Source organism: Pinus tabuliformis, chromosome 9 (assembly GCF_031772625.1).
Source record: "Pinus tabuliformis cultivar Carrire ecotype Pingquan chromosome 9, CPIR1, whole genome shotgun sequence".
NCBI lineage: Eukaryota > Viridiplantae > Streptophyta > Pinopsida > Pinales > Pinaceae > Pinus > Pinus tabuliformis.
In genome coordinates, this window is record NC_142307.1 from 742,776,834 (window position 1) to 742,796,769 (window position 19,936).

Sequence of the window (19,936 nt, forward strand, 5' to 3'; positions counted from 1 at the left end):
AAAAACACAATGAAAAACTAGAATGTGAAATTGTGGGTCTAAGAAAGGATATTCAAAAAACAAAATCTCTCAATATTAGATTTACTGAAGGATCGGAAACCTTAAATGAAATTATCAAAGTGCAGTGTTTTCCTCTAATAAAGACAGTTCTTGGATAGACGGAAGAAGCATCTCAATCACAGAAGCCGTCAACCTTCACTAAAAGCTATCTTGATGTAGCAAAGAGCAGTGAACAGTTTGACAATCGTCAGAAAAGGCATAAAGAAGATCACCAGGTAAATTAGGCTCAATTTACTTCAAGGATGAATAGAAGCCACAAACAACCTCAGGTAAATCATACTCAATTTGCTTCAAAGATGAATATCAATAGAAACTACAATCACCAGGTCAGTAGATTCGATAATCGCAGGGACTTCTTTAATGGCCAATGTTTTTCATGTCATAAATTTGGACACAAAGCTGCTTAATGTGTTGCTTACAAGACCATCATGACTAGAGAAGCACGAAATTAAAGGAATGTGACAGGGATCAAGAAAAGTTCCTACAGTAACTTTTCTCTTCTTGAAAATGAAATAGAATGCTCAATTTGTAACAACTTCGGCCATGAAGAATCTGAATGCAGGAGTAAATTTTGGCAAAATGAGAAAACTCCATTAAAACCCAAAATATGGAGAAAGAAAGAACCGCAAACAGAAAGATGTGGTATAGCCTTGTATGCAGAAGGACAAGAAAATCAATGGTATATCGACAGTGGATGCTCAAAACATATGACAGGTGACAAAGAAAAACTTCACTCATATAATTCCTTAGAAAAGGAAAAGAATGTCTCATTTCGAAATGACACTCCTGCTGTCATAAAAGGTAAAGGCTCTGTTTTCTTGAAAGAAAAGGTTAAAGCTGGGAATTTTATGTATGTTGATGGTCTAAAGCATAGCCTGTTGAGTGTCAGTCAAATGTGTGATCAAGGAAATGAAGTGATATTTCGATCAAACGGATGTGTTGTTCATGAGCTTGATATAGGAGAAACCGTGATCAAAGGTACAAGAACTCCAAACAACTTATACATACTCAAGGGAGGACAACAACAGTGCTATCTAAGCAAAAATGATGAACACTGGCTATGGCACAGAAGATTGGGGCATCTAAGCTTTTCTCAAATAAGAAAATCATGCAGATTCCAGGTTGTTCGTGATCTTCTTGATATCAACATTCCTGAAAATAAAATATGCAAATCATGTCAATTCGGTAAGAAAACTAGAGCTCACTTCATTGAAAAGGAAGGGTCAGCTAGTAAGCCCATTGAACTTGTTCATACTGATTTATGTGGACCATCAAGGAAAAATTCACCTCATGGAGAAGAATACTTTATATTATTCATTGATGATTTTTCAAGAATGTCTTGGATTGGTCTTCTAAAGCATAAAGATGAAGCATTTGAAAAGTTCAAAGCCTTCAAAGCTTTGGTTGAAAATGAATCAGATCGCAAAATCAAATGCCTCAGATCTGATCGAGGAGGGGAATTTACCTCGGATGAATTCTTTGAATTTTGTGAACAACATGGAATAAAAAGGCAATTCTCCACCGCAAGGACTCCTCAGCAAAATGGAGTGGTAGAAAGGATGAACAAAACTGTTCAACAAATGGCTCGAGCTATGCTAGATGAATCTAGAACTCCTGCAACCTTCTGGGGTGAAGCTGCATTCGCCGCCATCACTATTATCAACCAAGAAAATGTTTGGATAAATAGCACTCAAACTCCGCATGAACTTTGGTATGGTAAGACTCCTACTGTAAAATACTTCAATTTTTTTGGAAGAAAATGTTACATCAAAAGGACTGATGAAAAACTTGGTAAGTTTGAACCCAGAGCAGATGAAGGTATTCTTCTTGGTTACTCTTCTTGAAGTACATGATATAAATGTTATAATAAAAGACTTGGGAAAATTATTGAAAGTATTGATGTTGTGGTTGATGAAGCATGCAAAAATCCAAAACAGATAAAAACCGAAGAGTATGACAATGAAGAAGATGAGTGTTATCTTCCCACATCAACTCACACTAATTCTGAAGAAGAAACCAATGAAGCACCAAAAGAAGAGACAACGGTAGAAGAAAAGACTCCGTCCAGGTATGTTTAGAAAAATCATCTAGAAACTCAAATTTTAACGCAGAAAGAGGCAGGTGTGCAGACAAGAAGAACTATTATAGAAGCTTCAAGCTATCTAGCATTACTATGTTCCACCGAACCTCAAAATGTAAATTAAGCATGCAAAGATGAATGTTGGGTCAAGGTCGTGAATGAAGAACTTGAGAAAATTGAAAAGAATAATACTTGGGAATTAGTTCCTAGACCTCATGATAAGAATATCATAGGAATTACATGGATATTCAAAAATAAGCTGAATGAAAATGGAGAAGTTATTAGAAACAATGCCAGACTTGTTTGTAAAGGATATGCTCAACAATAAGGTATAGATTTTGAAGAAAATTTTGCACTTGTTGCTAGACTTGAAGCCATAAGAATGTTTCTTGCTCTTTCTAGTTTTCAGAAATTCAAAGTATACCAAATGGATGTAAAATCTGCCTTTCTTAATGGAGACTTAGAAGAAGAAGTCTATATTGAAAAACCACAAGGATTTCTTCTTGGAAATGATGCAAAACTTGTATGCAGACTCAGAAAGGCTCTCTATGGTCTAAAACAGGCTCCAAGGGCCTGGTATTACCGTCTCGACAAATATCTCCACCAACAAGGTTTTTCAAAGGGGTTAGCAGATAGAAATCTATATACAAAGATTGACGTTGATAAATTGCTAATAATTGTTGTTTATGTTGATGATATCATTTTTGGCAGCAATGAAGAATCCATGAGTCAGAATTTTGCTTCATTAATGCAGCAAGAATTTGAAATGTCCTTACTTAGTGAGCTTACCTATTTTCTTGGTCTACAAGTTCAACAAAATAAAGATGGTAGTTTTCTCTCACAAACCAAATATCTCAAATAGATCTTGAAAAAATACGGCATGGAAGATTCTAAACCAGTATGTATCCCAAATGGTAACAGGATGCAGTCTCAGCTCAAATGATGAATCAGTAGCAGTACATCAACCAACTTACAGATCCATGATTGGCAGTCTACTTTATCTAATAGGTACCCGACCCGACATCATGCATGCAGTAGGAATAGTTGGAAGATTCCAAGAAAATCCAAAGGAATCACACCTTCAAGTAGTCAAAAGGATTTTCAATTATCTTCAAGGAACACAGAACTTTGGTTTATGGTATCCTAGCAATACAGATCTTACTCTTCATGCATATACATATGCAAATTGGGCAGGAAGTGTTGATGACAGAAAAAGCATAAGTGGTGGTGCTTTCTATATGGGTTCCAGGTTAGTGTCTTGGTTAAGCAAGAAACAAAGTTCAATTGCATTATCTATAGCTGAAGCAAAATATGTGGTTGTTGCATCTTGCTGCACACAACTACTTTGGATGATGCAAACATTGCAAGACATTCAGATCACATGTACTCCACCCATCTCCATTCTATGTGATAATACAAGTGCCATCAATATTTCAAAGAATCCAGTCATGCACTCCAAGACCAAGCACATACCCATCAAATATCATTTTCTATGTGAACAAGTGCTTGAACAAAAGGTCAAATTGGAGTATGTTCCCTCCAAAGAACAAGTTGCTGATATATTCACTAAACCACTACCCAGAGAGACATTTGAATATCTCAGACAGAAGCTGGGAGTAGTTGCTGCATCATCCTACTGTTAAAATCCATTTTTTTTAGAAAGGTTGTTATACGCGAGTTTCATGAAGTGTAGTCGCATACATACGCTGGTTTCTGTGGGCACAGTCGCGTATATGTTGGTTTGAGGAAAAGAAGTGGGCCAGACTCAGGAGAAAGGGGTCTGATATGGTTCAGTGAATTATCTGCTCTGTTTGATGATGGTTACAATCTGCTGATGACATGTGGAAATATGTTGGTTCTCATAAGTTGTTGATAACTTGATGTATATCTGATTGATGATGATGCCTTGATAATTCTTCTGATATATGCAATGATCAGATCTGACAGTAAACATCTGGCACAGGTTCAGGGGGAGCATATGCTTCTAATAATGCATTGTTGGCATTATCTTAGAAGATCTTGGTACAGATCCGCATAGTTGTTTTGATTCAGGTGATTCTTTTTTATGGACATATACAGGTTGATGGTCTGGATGTTGTTCACAGATGCTTATGGAGCAGATCATACATGGTGTATGATAGTTTTTGATGACTATAATGGTCTTGTTTAGATTGGTGTTGATAGTTGCTGATGTAATAATTTGTCTTTGTCTGTTGTAGTCTTGCAGAGTTCTGGGTTCTGGGGACTGTATTCTGGTAAAAGTTTCAGATTGATTGTCAAAGGGATTGATTTAGAAAGTGATGTTTGGGTTTTCAATGATTGGTTGATGCAGATGTATTTAATGATTGAATTGTAGTTATAATGTTGTTGATGGATCTAGTCTGAAAATTTATGAAACGTGGTCCCTGGAGGAAGAAAGAAGGTCGTAGCCTTCTGTAGGTCGGCACCTACGTACTAGTAAACATATCGGCTAGTACAAGAGCTAGGGGGTTGTAGCTCCCTTCCAGTAGAAGATGGAGAACAAGAGAAGGTTGTAGCCTTCTACAGGTAGAAGCCTGCGTACTGGTATAAGACTGCACCAGTACAAAAATTGTAAACAGATTTTCTTATTATTAAAAGAAGACAGAGACGACAGCAGCAGGTGGTTTTCACCCACATTGGGTTTCCACCTTATATCTTGGTGTTCATGTGTGTTGCTTATGTGTGATGTTTTATTCTACTTTTACTACACTGTCTAATGAATTCCTGATATACTGGTTAAATTTCAATGCATGATAATTTGGGTAAATCAAAAGATCTCTGCATATACGTTGGTTGCCTTAAGTACAGTTGCGTATACACACTAGTTCACTTAGCTGAAGTAACATATACAAATCAGTTTTGAAAATTAAATTATTGATCTGATAATACTGATTCACCCCCCCTCTCAGTATTATTTCCAACATCTTGTACTTTACCCAGCTTGTTTCAAGATTCATGCATGGTCCATGTGAAACTAACCTACGGACAATAACAAGAAAAAAAACTAAGAGCAAAGAAAGGAGTAGAAGAAAATGCGAAAGAAAAGCGAGTAAGAAAACAAACAAGCAAGAGAACAAACACACAAGGAAAGAAGCAAACATGCATGCAAGAAAACAACTCAAAAAGTAAACACTACTCCTACTCCTAAGCTAACAGTGCATGGGTCATCTCACATGAAGTGATACTTCCAAGGCAGCCATGGGCGCATTGGTTGACCCATGTTGGTGAAGGCACGGTTTGCGAACATCATAGTTGCACAAACCAGCAAGCATTAAAGATATAACAATGAAGATAGACAAACTCCGAGCTTACAAGTGACCACAGAATAAAGATGAGTGAAAGTGCATGACATGCACTCTGTGGAGCTACCATGGTGTTGTGCTACACTGTGTGCAGATGTCAAGTGTATGCATTCTCTTGACTGTGACATGCAATCAAATGTGAGAAAGGTAGACCACTTATGTTGTGCATGTGTGCTTGCTGTGTAAGATTCCTCCAATGCATGAGCGATGGGATCATGTAGTTCGAATGGAGGAAGCGAAACCTGAGTGTTTGGTTGATCTTCAATGCAAAACAAAGAATGATGAGGAGACTTGAGTGTTCCAACAATTTCCTGACTAGAAGTGAAACCAACCTCAGGACATCGAGGGCCTCACATAACCATTATCTCGGGTTGAAGTGACTCGATAGTCTGCGGGGTTTCGACTTCGTTGACAGATAGATCATCGTAGACCAATGTCTTAGACAGATTAACAACGATTGAATCAACATCGTGATCAGATGAAGAAGTAGAGAGATCACGACAACCAAGATCAGAAAATTCAGGATGTTTGTCGGCATCCTCATGATTTGATGAATCGGGCAGAGGGGTAGATGGGAAGCAAATATGTTTACCCTCTGTGTTTTCAGAAATGACAGATGACAGATTGGACGGATTTCCGGAGGAAGATGTGTCATCTCCACACTGTAATGATACACTGACATCCGACGTGTCTTGAACGATCGGAAGTAGAAACATTCGGAAATGAGTTTTCACAAGGGAAATCAGCAGTGGCAGAATCATAAGGGATGTCAGGATAAAGCGGATGAGGCACGGTTGGAAGGGAGTCATCCTTCACCATGGGTTCTTCTTTAGATTCCTACACACACTCATCATGAATGATGGCATAGGTTGGCTTCATAACACCAACTCCATCGACAACTTGATCCTCGTTCACAGTAGGTGAGGAGTCCAGAATGGAAGAACACAAGATAGTACAATCCGAAGGATCAACAGAACGTGGGGATAGAGGTTGATGATTTTTGATAAGATTGAGGTTGTGACGCGCATGCCACAAATCTAGGAAAAGCGACACTTGGTGGGAGGTTTCTGAAATGATCTTTGCATGTAACCTTTAGCTGCTAAAAATGGATCCCTAAATCAAGGGATGCCTTTGCATGCTGCCTTGGGAGGAGCAGCCCATGCATGCAAATTAGTTTTGCTCGGTCCCGGAGGAAACCGATCAACTAAACTGCACATGCAACGGTCTGCTCAGCTAGGAGGAAAAAATGCGCATTTCTGGGAGGGAGATGGGTTGGCTGCCCAGAGGGATTGCGCAATTTCTGGGTAGAGTAGCTGACTGCTGCCTAGAGGGATTGCGTAATTTCTGGGCAGAGCAGCTGACTGCAGCCTAGAATTGCGCAATTTCTGGGTTGAGCAGTCATGCTGGGAGGAATTGTACAATTTTTCCAGTGAACAGTGATAGGCAGATTCGCGCAATTCTAAAACACAGTAGGCTGCCAGATAGAATTGTGCAATTTCTGGAGGGAAGGTTGGTTCCCCTCCAGAATTGCCCAATTTCTTGAGGGAGCTGCTCAACCTGTAGCTAGACCAAGTCCGATAAAACAACCTGTGAGGGGGATGCAACAAGTTTTGATGGACAGGCTGTCATTCTGCAAGAAAATCACTGAAGCTTGTGTACTTGACAAGGCAAGACATGCTATTGTGAAAGGTTGGTAGGGAGGCTCCAAAACGAAGCTAAGGCAAAATTTTGGAGGGTGGTTGTAGCCGCTACAACAAGAGGTGATCTTGATATCCCACTTCCAGCCGATGCTCAGTGGGGTGATCTAGGTAAGAATTTTCTCATTTTGACATGTTTTCAAACTTTTCAAAATTTTAAGTGTTTTTTTCTTGAGAGGCTAATTATCCGAAATGCATGTGCAGATGTGGGTCCAACCCGACCAGCCGGGATGAGACGTTACGATAGACGAGGCGAGCAGCCTATGGTAGCTGTGGCAACGAACCTAGAGGTAGATGACATCCTAACAGAGTTGGAGCACAACCTTGAGAGGTTGACTGCCAACATCCCAGAGACTAGAGTTGATGACATTCCATGCACCTATCAGAGGCACGTAGTTGGGGTTCCAGGGCCTCTCAGAAATTTGCTGCATCGAGTTGCTCATGCTATCATGTGTTATCATGAGCATCACCATGCCTAGTTGTTCTAGTTTATAGGACCATTTTTTACTTTTTGGTGTCAACATATTTGGAAAATAAAAGGCCACGGGGCCTTATGTCCTCAGATGACATATTTTGTAGACATACCCAAACTCTATTTTAATGAAAAATCTGCTACTTTTATCTATGTTTATCTCGATCAATGTATGAATGAATACTGTTTCTAATTTACAAATGTTGCAAATGTCTATTTAACACATGATTCGCCAATGCATCTGTCAATGTTTTTAAATATCTCAGAATGTGTTGATATTTGATATAATCAAATTGCCTTTCCAAGAAATGGACTCGTAAAAACATCCTTAATGTGGTTGGACTCCTTACTGAATAGACATCATTTAAATGTAATACTACAAGCTGTGAATCTAACCTAATGATCAAATGCCAGATACCAAATGTAATGGCATCAACTAATAGCTCAATGACTGTGCTATATTCTGCTATATTGTTCGTTGTTTGACCGAGACATATTCTATGAATAGAGACTAGCTTGTCACTGGGTGAATAGATAACCCAGGTTGCGGAAGATAAATTATGATTACTACGACTAGCGCCATCATCAAAGCTAATGTAAGTCAGAGAAAATGTTGACATCTACAAATCAAGTGTAAAAACAAGATAAGCAGGAGAAGTAGTGAAAAAAAACTAATTTATCACACATACCTAAAAATGGTAAATAATGTACAAATCTTCACCAAAATTTTATGAAAAATATTTCTTTAGGTAAAGACCATTTCTGGGCTTTCCCAAAGGAACACCATCGTAATCAACCAACTCATAGGCACCTTTAGCTAATATGCATTTTACGATGTAAGGGCCATGCCACATGGGCTTGAATTTCCCTACACCTAGCTTGTCATGAGCTTGATCATATACCAAGACTAGGTCACCTTCTGAATATGTATGAGGATTAACGTTTTGATCATATTGGGATTTGACACATTTCTAGTGAGCTTCACTAGCTAATATGACATTACGAAGATTTTCATTTAGATGGGCTAAATGTACAAAGCATTCTTCATCTGCAGAGGTAGCATGTAATAATTCGATAGCTAATTTAAGAGATGGAATTTCACATTCAATAGGTAATACGGCTTCCAAACCATAAACAAGTTGGAAAGGGGTAAAACCGGTCGATGTTTTTACAGTAGTGCGGTAAGCCCACAGTGCTAAAAAGAGCATAGAGTGCCAGTTTCCTTTATGCATACCAACTATCCGTTTAATCATATTGGTTAAAACTTTATTGACAACTTCAACCTGACCATTAGCTTGCGGATTATACAAAGTAGAGTTATCATGGTGGAGGTTGAGTTGCACGGATAGTTCAACCATCATAAAGTTACGAAAATGACTACCGTGGTCTGTAAAAATAGCTTGTGGGACACCGAACCGAGCAATCACATGATTGAAAATGAAAATAGTTGCATTTTTGTTGTCGTCTCTATATGTAGGCATCACCTCAGCCCATTTTGTAAAGTAATCAACTGCAGGGATGATATATCCATGCCCCCTGGCCGAGTGAGGGTTACAAGTGACAAAGTTGATGCCCCATTTGGCAAAAGGATCGACGGGTGAAGAGGAGCGGGAGGTGCTCGCATTTTGCGATCATAAATTTGACAATTATGGCATTTTTGGACTGTAGTGATGCAGTCTTTAAACATTGACAACCAAAAATAGCCAGCAAGTAATATATTTTGGGAAGTAGCATACCTAGACATGTGACCGCCACATGCTCTAGAGTGACAGTCATTTAAAGTTTTTTCGGCTTCTTCAAAAGTTAAACAATGTCGAAATACAGAATCGGCACCACGATGATAAAGAGTGTCGCCAATAATATTGTATTGTTGGGATTGGTATCAGATTCGCCAACGATCATTTTTGGATAACTCAGGCCTAAAATTTTGTGTTTGGATATATATAATTATGTCTCCACACCACGGATCTAATGTACTAATAAGAAAGAGAGATTCGTCAACAAAATAATCTTCTTCTACAATTTCTATATCAGTATTGGGGAAGTCACACAATAGTTCGACGAAAACCAAGGATTTCTTTGATTTGGATTTTTCAAATTCCAGATCAAACTCTTGTAGAATGACTATCCACTTCGAGTATTTTCCCCCTAGCAGTTGTTTCGTGAGAATGTACATCATGGTGTTGCAATCTAAAATAACAGTGGTTTTTCGGAGAAGTATATAGTGACGGAATCGTTGAATAACTTGTACAGCTTCCAAGGCTAGCTTCTCCACATGTGCATATTTAATCTCAATTTTAGTGAGACTCCTACTCAAATAGTAAATCACATGTTCGCTGCTAGAATCATACTCTTGGACTAACACCATGCCAATAGTGGCATCAGATGCAGCTAAGTACAGAAAGTAGTCTCGATGATAATCGGGTGGATGCAGTAAGGGTGCATTAGTCAGTGCATGCTTTAATGCATCAAAAGCTTTATCAACAAGCTCATCCCAAAAAAATGGAATACCATTTTTCAACAGTCGAGTAAAACCCTGTGTTAGTTCAACATAATTGTGGTTGAATCTACGCAAAAAGTTTTCCTTCCCTTGTAAACTTTGGAGTTGAGTAAGGCTAGAAGGAGTAGGAAAATTCAAAATTTCCTCTACCTTGAGGGGATCAACACGAATTCCTTCCTTTGAAACAATGAAACCTGGAAGGCGACTGGATTGTACACAAAAAACACATTTGTACGGATTCAAGCGAATATTGTAATGCCTACACCTAATGAAAATCGCTTTTAAGTGCATTGGGTGATCCTGTTGTTTCATGGAATGAGTCGGGAGGTCATCTAAATAAGGCTGAACAATATGCTTGATATCATGGAATGCATAAGACATTGCTAGTTGAAAATTCGTGCCAACATTTTTTAGGCCAAATGGGAGTTTGCGATAAGCAAAAGTTCCCCATGGGCATATAAATGTGGTTTTATATTGATTGGCAGGGAGTATGTTTATCTGATTGTAGCCAGAAAATCCATCAATAAAGGAAAAAAATCATTTCCTACACAGTCGTCGACAAAATGAGTTGGATAATTGTCCTTGGGACAAGCTTTATTGATGTCTCGATAATCAACACACACTCGAATAGTTCCTTGCTTTTTATTAACGGTCACAATATTTGATACCCAATCGGTTAAAGGAACAGGGTAAATGAATCATGCTTTCAGCAATTTCTCAACCTCAATTTTGATAGTAGCAGCTTTTCATGGATGTATAGGATGTAATCGTTGTCTAGCTGGCTTAACATCCGGATAAGTTTTTATTTCATGTACAACAATGCTAGGGTCGATTTCTGGAATCTCTTCCTAGGACCATGCAAAAATGTCATGAAATTCCTGAAATAAGGCTTTGTAAGTTGAAATCTCTTCTAACAAACAAGAGGCTCCTATATGAATATTTTCAATTATTACGGGTTTCACTGAGATATCGATAGGTATCATTGCCGATATGTTCCCTAAATTCTATTCATAACTGGAAGAAAGGGTAGATATTGGATTTTGAGGATCGCTAAGGGTCTCAGATGAAAATAATGATGAAATATTATTCTCAATTTTATCAAAGGATGGTAAGAAAGTTGAACGATGATGAGTATTGTTCCATGACATTTCATCCAAGGTCATAACTTCCATGATCCCTTCATCAGTTAAAAAATATTTATTAAAAGGATTAGGAATAGAGATTGGTTCCAAGCGTGACAAATGAGAATATTCATCAATGATCATATTCATTTGATCATCATTAGATGTTGATGGGTTGGAAAAAGACTGAATGGCCTCATAGGCTAACTCAAAAGGACTACGAGGCATTTCATCACCATATAAGATCATTTCTGATTCTGACGGTACTTTCCATGGATCTCCCATTTCAAAAGTACTTAATGTAATCATGTTAATTTGTGCTTCATTATGAAGAAGAACAAGTGGAGGGAATGCGAAAGTTCCCATCAAAGATGAGTCTTTGAGTAGACCAACACCAACTTCCTCATATGCAGTGGTGGATTTTCCAACAAATGGGATACTGTCGGTAGAATTAGGGTTAGAGGTATAGTAGGAAAATTGATCTACTTTCACAATTCTTCCTTTGTGAAGAAACATAATCATCCTAAAATATGACGAGACTACTGCCGCCATGGCATAAGTCTAGCTCCGACCAAGAAAAATGTTATAGTCAAGTTGAGAATCAACAACCTCAACATCTATTGCAACTGTTTTACCCTCTAATTCGATTGGAAAATCATTTAAAAGTCCATACGGATGAAAACCTCTTCCATAGAAGGCTTTCAAAGTTGTGGGAGATTGATTTATTGTTGGAGAACCCAAGTCTTTCCAACAGGAAATGGACATAATACATGTCAACGCTCCTTCATCAATCACTGTTCAAAAAACTCGTTGAGTTTTGACGTGAACAGGTATCTGAAAAGCTAGTTGGTGTGGGAGAAGTGGGACATGATTTTTGAGATCGAAAACAATCAAATGGGAGTCTTGAGGATATACAACTTCTATGGCTATAATAATAACTTCCTTTGTGTTGGACAAGTTTGCAGCACTTCAAGGGCAGGCATGGTCGAAGGTGACATATCCAAATCTTCGATGATGTTATAATTTTTGGCAGCGCTCGCATGAGGATTAAAGTTTGACTTACGAAGCATACCCTTAGGAGGCAGATGAATTACCATATCAGGATTTGGTTTTTCAATATGTAATGGTTCAGAAGAAGGAGGAGTAGACACGTAAGTTTGACCAGGTGAACTGGAGTCATCTCCATTTTCAACAGGACTCTTTGACGCGTAATATTTGGATCTCGTTGCTACCATAACTCTTGAAGACATCATCATGATATCTGCTGATGGGGATGAGGAGGATTTTTCATGAGAGACTATTTTACTGTCTTGAGGAAAAGGATCCTTCAAAACAACAGGTGTGGGTGAAATTTTGACGAATTTGGAAACTTTGGCCCGATGAGGGCACTCCTTAGTGTAATGATCTTCCTCACAAATCAAGCAAGGGTAGCAAGGTTTCCTTTTTTCGTCAGATGATTCGTTCTTGGTTGATTTCTCCTTAGAGAGGTTGTCTTGTTTAGTTTTTCCTTTTCCCTTTTTCTTATTTCTAGGTGACTTACCCTTGCCAGTAGATGAATCTACAACATTGATTTTGGAAGTAATTATGGGAGAAGGATCTTCGTCAGGTGAATCAGATAGAGTCGTAACCTAAACATTCTTAGAATTTTTCTTTGTGTTCTTAAATTTCTGGCTCACAAAACCAATCATGCCATCTGCAGCATGTGATCCTAGAAGAGGTGGATTACTTGGAGTAGATCGAGGTAAATTTGGGATCTTTTCATACAAAATACCAGATTGAGTATAAACAAGATCGAGATATTGAGCGTGGGAAATTACCTTCTCTTTAGTTACAACACCCCCTTTGGCCACATCTTCAGTTATTACTGGTAAAAGCGACTTTATGAACCATTCGGCTAAAATCTAGTCTGGAATGTAAACTTTAACTAGGCGACGTCTTCGTCTCCATTCGTGAATGTGATCTGAGATATGGGTTGACGGTGACTGCTTTAAAGAAGTCAAAATTTCAGTTCTATTGTCATACCGAATGGGTAACTAAAAATGGGTCAAAAAGGCTGTAGCAAGGGCATTAAACGTGTTGAAGGAAACGTGCAGAAATTCTACATACCATTTGGCTACCGAACCGATTAAGGCTCGTTGAAAAAGTCGTAATCTAATAGAATCGTCATTTAATGAGTTGGATGCGCACCAAAGATGGTAGGTCATGACATGGTTGGACGAATCTTCACCTAACTTACCTTCAAACTTAGGAATATCACTGGGAAAATTATTAGGAATAGTCGGCCAATAGGGTAAATAAAGAAGTGGATGATTAGTTAACCGAGAGAGGTCAGGCAAATCTAAAGTTGCAATGAAGGGAAACTGGTGATTAGGGTCCTACGATGGATATTGATAACCATGAGGGGTGAGTCCCATACCGGGAGGAGGATATCCAAGATATCCTGGGATAGACTGAGCAGTTGGAATCTGCATACCTCCTCGGTATCCAGGATGATCCATACCGTATTGTGGTTGAATAGGTTGTTGAAACGTATGACCTGGATACGGTTGATTCTAGAAGGGGAGATTCTGACCCATTTGACCTTGAACAAACTGTCCTTGAAAGGGTTGAATTTGCAAGGGTTGACCTTGGAGAAATTGACTTTGAAAAGGTATACCTTGAATAAACTGACTTTGGGGTAAACCTTGAAAAGGTACTTGCATATATAGAATGCTAGGCTGAACAGCAGGTATTTGATGTGCTGAAGGAATCATAGGAATGGATTGAACACCAGATGCCTGAGGTAAATACTAAACAAGTGGTTGCATAGTAATCTGTGATGTAAGTGGGACAGTTATTTGTGATACTCCTGGAATGGGAGTTTTAGGTGAACTTGAACCTAGGTTTTGAACATCCGTTGACATAGCAGACTATCCCACGGTTTGATGAGTGCTCGGGGCAGGTTGCTGAAGCGATAGCTGGATAGGTGTCGATGGGTTAGCCTGGACGGTTGGTTGGACTTGAGAAGACATACCTTTAAAAGGCAATTGTTGCATAGGTTGTCCAAGAGGTTGGCCAAGTTGATACAAAGGCACCTGAGAAGCAACATGAATTGACTGCTGAGAAGGGTTCCAGATTGTATTCAATCCAGGGTAAGGCATTCCAATGGCGAGTTGAGGCATAACAGGCTGACCAAAACCAGTTTGAGGCATTTGAACATAATTAAAGTAGTTTCTGGCAGGGGGTTTCCCCCCAGCTGTAGGGTAAGGTCCACCAAAAGGTTGTCCTCCAGACAAAGGATATGATGGTTGCCACCCAGGCGGATAATAACCATCAGTTGGGTTAGCTCGTGGATTACCAAAATTACTAGAAATCATATTAAGGACTTGTTCAGATGCCAAACCTTCATTGGTAGGGTTAATTACACTAGTTGACATGTTTGAATATGAGTTCGAGGAAGAAGCTCCTGAATAAGCTCCTGCGAGAGAGTGATATCCAGGTGGTAAAAAACCACCATACAATGTGGACACAGGAGAAGTGGAATACATGGATGTATCTAACATGGCACTTCTAGGAATCATTGTGGACGAGTCAAAACCATGTATGGTAGAATAAGGAGTTGTGTAACACGGAATCCCTTGTCCTAAAATGTTCAAGGGTGTAAAATACCAAGGGTTAGGGTGAAGAGATCGAAACAAAAGTTCTGAGATATCCACAAGCTCACTGGTAGAAACTATAGGTTCTTCCTCTTCGTCCGAAACAAGTTCTTCAATGGCAATAAGACTAGGAGGGAGACTATCAGTAATGATAAGTTTCACACACGGTGAAAGTGGAGGATCCGAAATATGTGTTGTAGAAGGTGTATGAATTTCAGGCTCAGAAATATCAGACTCAGGTTCGTCAATATTTGGTTCAAAAACGAGGTTTCTATCGGAAGATTCTCCAGTATCTAATTCAGTTTGAACGAGTCCAGTAATTTGTAAATCAGTTGCTGCTAAGTGTGATGTTAAATTCTAAGTTTGATCAAATTCAGTTTCTGTTACTTCAAGGCCTAAAATAGTAGATGTTATAGGTTGATTAACTTCAATTCCTCTTACATCAGAATCAATAATAGTAGAAGTTTCAGTTCCTGCTGCAGTTTCAATTTCAGATGATTTAGATTTTTCTACTTTAATCTTTTCTAACTGACTCGGTGTATACTCAGGGGGATCCCCAAGTATCCTATGTGATTGTCTTGGTAGTTCCGCTACAATGAAATTTTTTCAATTTATTAATCACACAATATCTAAATTACACCTAAAGTCTCTAAAAAGTAAAAAAAAAAAAACACATAAAGTAACACGTGCTAAAAAATCTAGGAGTTCAAACCATACAAACTTACTCTTCACAGAGATCAATATTTACTAGTTGGTGATGAAATCCAACATTGAAAAGATCAAGGTGAATTTTTTTATAGAAAATGAGTGTTTGGAACCAGTTACCTTGACAACCTACTTAATGAAATGGTCTGGTGCAAGTAACTCTACTATAAACCATCTCGAGCAAAGATTACCCTCCAGAGAGTCCAAGTGAGTCTAGCCAACATATGTTCCAGGTACAACAGTACCTTCCCTCTGTCGTCACCTTAGGTAGATCCTTAGGATTATAGTCACTATGTTCACCAAATACAACAATTTTACCTGGGGGGACAATCGTAGATCAGACATACACGCAAGGGCAGAGTAACAAGCTCAATCCCCTCGAAGGCTCCTCCACATGATCAATTGGAGGTTTACTTTCAAGTGACCCCAAGTACCTTTTGGTACCATTGTAATGCGTGTAATCATTGTATCTAGGCCAATGAAGTGGGTTGGATCACTTCACCAGATACGAGACGACCTCGTGCTTAACTCATGTCTAAGAAGAGCTTCCCAGAGCAAAATGGAAATAATTGAATTTTCTCTCCCTAACTCAAGATTCTATTGTTCGTTTGTAGCTTTGGAAAGTTCACCTCCTTCCCTATTCCAAAGCCCTACACTTAAGCTACTGTAGGTGAAAAGAGCCCTAAAAAATATAAAATTCTAGGTGAATTTTAATTAACGATGTATTATTAAGCTCTTCTTTTACTCAATGGGCAATGAAGGTGAAACTTATGATGTTGTGACACGACTCGAAATATTAATGCACTCTAAAATGCAAAAGCAACTTTCAATTTCGATGAAATTCTATTTAGAGAAAAGAAAGAGTTTTCTTTGATTTTGAGGAATAAAGTGCAACAACTCACGACTTTCCCAATTTTCTCAAAGCAACCAATTTCACTATTTTGTAATGAAAAACGCAGTCAACAAACTAATTTCTAGATTTCCCTAATTATCAAAATAAACTAAAACACTCCTTTCTTCTAATCACTCAAAACTTTCAAGCATACATAAATTAATCAAGAAGGTTGGAGAAAAGACATATTCTCCTATGAATGCTTTGATTTAATGAAAATAACAGTGCAATTGTGAAAATTTTCCCAAGATGAAAGCAAGAAATCCTTTTATCAAGAAAAAATAACCATGATTCTTTCAAAAAAGCACAAGGTCTTCAGAAACCCTAATTTGCAATTCAAAGTGATTTTGACTAACAAGCAATATTTAAGGCTTAACCAGTTTATTTGACATAACAAAATAAGAATATCACTTACAAAAATACATTCAAACTTGTTTTGATCAATCAACAAATCAACTAGGAAAAACCCTAAGGTATTCTTTCAAGAAGACCTAATATTCAAAAAATCATCAACAAAGCAATCAACTCAGTTTAGAAAAGAGAACACACAGTCCAAACAAATAGAATGACACTTTCAGAAAGGCAAATTCAAGTTTGGGTTGAAGCTAGCACGAAAGTTTCAAAAATTTTCAAGGCCTACATGGTTTCTAGTAGAAAACAGAGCACATGCGCTCAGTTGCTACAGAAAAAGGGTGCAGAACTACGCTCTGTGTACAAACAGAAACAACGCAGGGAGGAAAACCTAAAGAAAAAAAAAAATCAAGAATCAACCAATCAGATCTAAAAGGCCATTAATTTATGAAGACTTGGGTCTGGATAAATCAGAAAAATCATAAATCAAGGCTAAGGAAAAAGACGAGAATAAAGACATTCCCCAGTGGAGTCACCAGTTTGTTACACTGGACAATCCCTCTTGCGGACAAGAGCGATCTCCCTAGATCCTAAATGGAAACTAGAAACAATCATGACAAATGAACAGAATCTTTCCCTAAGTTGAACTTGTTCGAATTATAAGCAGTCTAGCTAATGGATAAACCTCTTACCGATTTCATGAAATGCCTGATGAAGATCCCTGGTTGTGAATTGATGCAGCTCTTCAATGCTTAATAAGACCTGCAAACATAAACCATAAAAGGATCAAAAGCACATGTGATATAATAATTCAAACAACTTAGTCTAATGATCAAGGAAATTAGGGATTGAACTTGCCTTAAGGAACATAATAAACAATTGAAAACTATTCATCATTCAAAAAAGACAAGATTAATGGGAGAAAGTGCTCATTTGTATTATTCAGAAGATAAGAGAATCCTTACAACCTTCGCCTTGATGCGATGAGGTCCCTCCCAAATTCCTTCAATATCCTCCTTAGATGACAAGCTCTCCAAACTCAAACTAACAACATAAGTTTGTATTCTCTGAATTTTGACCTCCTTCATCCCTCAACCTTCTAGTCCTTTTATAGATCAAAGAGGGGGAAGTTTCAGATCCCTAAGAAGAATATGAACCTCCTTTAATGAGGGATTAGGTTACCATGAGAAAATTGATGGAGATGCATCTTATGAGGGTTATAGTTCGAATAGTCATCACCCGGAAGCATTCAGTTTGGAAATATTCGACCAACTATGTTTCTAGAATGTACTTTTTATTTTTACTTTCTAGAATTCACCTGTGCGGGTTTATAGTTACAGACAAAGCATAAATCTGCAATGTTCTCAGAGTCAATTTCAACGCATGCGCGGGAAATGCTAGAGAAATAGGCGCAGGTGGAACTTAACAATGTGTGAGAGCTATTTGACCCAAATTTCTCATGTTCTTCAACATATTTTGAGTTGTTTGACTTATAAGGGAGCTGGTTTCAACATGTTCACGGATGGTAAAAATATCCATAAACTGATCAAGTGTCATGGCGAAAAATTGACATGTAACAGTCTATAAGATTGCATGAAGAAATGATCTTGTTTTAGGATGATTGTACTAACATGATATGTGTTGAGACAATTGATATGTACTTGAGTGTAAGTGGGTGCTAGTTGTAGTATTATGATTAATGGTTGTGAGTTGATTATGGCATGGTTATTAGTCTTGGTAAAGGTTGATTTCAAATTAATAGATATGATGTCTTGATATTTGGAACATGTGACTGACATGTGTGAACAGTTTCAGGGCCACATGCTTGGTATTAGTATGACAAGGTAACAATTGATTTGTGTATATAACTAACAGTTGGTTGATGTGATAGCATATAGTAAGAATCAATTGCAGCAAGGTAAAAGGTAAAAGAAAGGAATTGGGTGAGAATTCCTTTGGCTAGGTTTGGAAACCACTATTCCCAATGAATGAGTGCTTTGCATAAGTACATGAAGTCTTCTTAACCTTGATTTCATCTGACATTATGTGAATATGTGGTATATTCATGAACACATACTTGACAAGCATGTTAACTAGTTTCTAGTTATAGCTAGATCTGTCAAGGGGATTGGAGTCCCTTGAGAGTTGGCATGGATGTGTTCAGTTACGAAGCATTGTGATTTGCACAACAATGTAAGGTAACCAATATATTGTTATGTTTATTTATACACTGACAGTTATGCGTTTATGGCAATATGATGTAGGGGATTGCATGGTAAAGAGATTGCCATGAAATCTTGAAGAAGGTTCAGTTTGAGCTTTCCCTTGGAGGATTTCGGAGCTCATGGGGATTGAGTCATGGTGTTTGTCGAGATTTTTATGCTTTCGGTCCTTTGTGACTTGTTTGTGCTTGATTTGTAGTTTCGTTTAAGTTTGGTGCATGGCCATGCCACTTTGTTTGCAGTGTTGTATTGTTATTGGTTTTTCATGGTTTTCTCTTGTTTGCTTCTTGGTCTTGCCTTTTATGTTTTGAGGGTCTTTGGAATTGGTTGGGGAAGGAGGAAATTTAATGGAGCTTGGGAAGAGCTTGGGAAGAGATGAATGGATCTCAGATATCAGATGCCTTGGATATGTTGGGAACTATTGTTCTCAATGTTGAGCATGTTGTGCATGGATAAAGGGAGTTCTCTTAACCTTGACCTTATGATATCTAGTAATTATGTTGTGATTATGATTATATATGTGTGTGTGTGTGTGTGTGTTGTTGTCTAACAGGGTTGTTAGTGATCATGATTGTTTTATGTTAATGTTCATATGTATATATGTATGTATGTCCGTCGTTGACTGACAAGTCATTAGGGATCATGATTGTTTTATGCTAATGTTTATATGTATATATGTATATATGTCATTGTCTGACAGGGCCATCAAGGATCATGGATGATTTATACTACTATTCACATGTATGTACATCTGTATGTATGTCATTTTCCGACAAGATCGTCAGGGGCCTTGCTCGTGGAGGAATGATTGCTTATGCAGGTGAATGGCATGAAGAGGTTCTTGGTTAGGAGGAATAAAGTGGGAAGAGCAACCTGAC